The following is a 2,486-nucleotide window of genomic DNA, read 5'->3' on the forward strand; positions in this document are numbered from 1 at the left end:
TATTTAAAATATAAAATTTTATTAATTTTTTAAACCTTTCACACATTACTGCATGCATATAAAAAATTTTTCTATTTAAAATAAAGTAAGTAATTTTATAGTATATAAAATTATATATAATTTATAATTTTATATAATATTATATATAATTTTCACATACACACATACATCATGCATACAAAAAATTTTTTTTCTATTCATTTAAAAAAAAGTAGTTTTATCAAAAATATATTATAAAAACTATAATATTTATATAAATTATATATATTTATATATAATAAAATATATAAATTTAAACTATAAAATAATATAAAATATAAATATATATAAAAATATATAAAAATAAAAAAATAAATAAAAAATAAATTATTTAAACAAAAAAAATAAAATATAATACTAAAAAAATATTTTAAAAAACAATTAACATATATATAATACCTTTAAAAATATATATAAATACATATATAAATATATATAATACATATATAATATTTAAAATTTCATATAAAATTTTATTTAAAACATTTTAAGATTATAAATAATAATAATAGAGAAAATTTTAAATATAATATATAATAATTTTAAAATTAATAAAAAATTTTACAAAATTTTTATAATATGAATAAAATATAAAAAATATATATAATAATATTATATATATACCTAATAAAATTAAAATAAAATATTAATTTTTAAAAAATATATATATATAATAATTAATTTTAATAAATAAATATATATATATATATAATATTTATATTTTTTAAAATAAAAAAGATAAAAATTTTTTATTATATGATTTTAAAATATTTATTATTATATTAAAAATTTTTATATATTTTTATAATTTATATATATATATATATATATATAAAATTTTAAAAAATTAAAATATATTTGTTTTATATATAAATTATATTATTTTATATATTTTATAAAATTTTATATTATCTATTAAAAATTTTTTATATATATTAATTATATTAATATATATTTATTAAATTATATCTATATTTTTAAAATATATAATATTTTTATATATATTAAAAATATTTTTTTAGTATATATATTATATATATATTTTAAAATTTATATTTTTAATTTTATATTATATATATTATATAATTTTAATTTTTAAATTAAAATATATATATATTATATTATTTATTATATATTTATATAAAATATATTAAAATAATTAAATATATATATTATTATATTATTTTATTATATTTATATTATATATTTTAATAAATTAATGATCTAATAATTTTATTTTAAATATATAATTATTTATTTATTATATTTATATATATTATAATTTTATTAAAATTTTTATATTATATATAATAAAATATTTATATATATTATAAATATTATTATATATATATTTTAAAATTATATATATAAAAAAAAATTAAAATATTAATATTATCTATATATATTATATAAAAAAATCGAAAAAGATTATATTTATTTATTAATTATAAAATTTTATTATTTCAGTTATATTATTATTTTTATTTATATATATATTTTTTATATTTTTCTTATTTTCTATATATTATATATAAATATAAAAACTTTAAATAAATATATATAATTTTAAAATAAAATTCTATATTTTATATAACCCCATTAAATACAAAATTTTTAAAAATTTATATATAATATATATTATAAAAAACACTGGATTTTTTTTATTATATATATAATATATAAAAATTTTAATAATATATTATATCTATATATATTATTTAAAATTAATTTATTATATAATTTTATGGGGAAAATTTATTATTATATATGTATATCTTTTTTATAGTTTTATATTTTTTTTATATCTACTTTATAAAATTTATAGTTAGACATATTTTTAAAAGGTTATGGGTTTTATAAAAAAATTATATAAAACATATATATAAAAATTAATATAGAAAAATATATGTTTTTTTTTGTTTGGGTTTTGGGGGTTTTTTATTCTTTGGGGGTTTTTTTTTTACATAATTTAAAAGTATGTAAAAAGTTAATTGTAAAATTTATATATTATATTAATAATATATTATTTTAAAAGATATTTATATTTTTTATTAAAAAATAGTTTAAAATATTATAATTATTTTTTGTATATTTTACATATTTAATATAAACTATTTTGTTATATATTGGGATTGTTTGGTTTTTATAATATATAAAAATATAAAATATATATAAAAATATATATATATATATAAAATATATAATTTGTTGTTTGTTGTTTTTGTTGTTGTTGTTGTTTGTTTTTTTTTTGGTTTGGGGTTTGTTGTGTTCATAAATAATTTTTTTGTTATATATTTTAATATATGGTTAAAATATATATATATTAATATTTTAAAATTATATTTTATATATATATATAATATATATATTATACTAAAATAATACATAATTTGGGTAAAAAGATTAAAATATAATAATATTTTTTTATATAAGTTAAAAATTTTTAT

At 6.4% G+C, this 2,486-nt stretch overlaps 1 pseudogene; it reads right to left on the bottom strand.

Moving 5' to 3' along the window:
• LOC119582367 overlaps positions 1–2,486 on the bottom strand; it is a 19,552-nt pseudogene that overhangs the window by 3,351 nt on the left and 13,715 nt on the right.

Source organism: Penaeus monodon, chromosome 15 (genome assembly GCF_015228065.2).
Source record: "Penaeus monodon isolate SGIC_2016 chromosome 15, NSTDA_Pmon_1, whole genome shotgun sequence".
NCBI lineage: Eukaryota > Metazoa > Arthropoda > Malacostraca > Decapoda > Penaeidae > Penaeus > Penaeus monodon.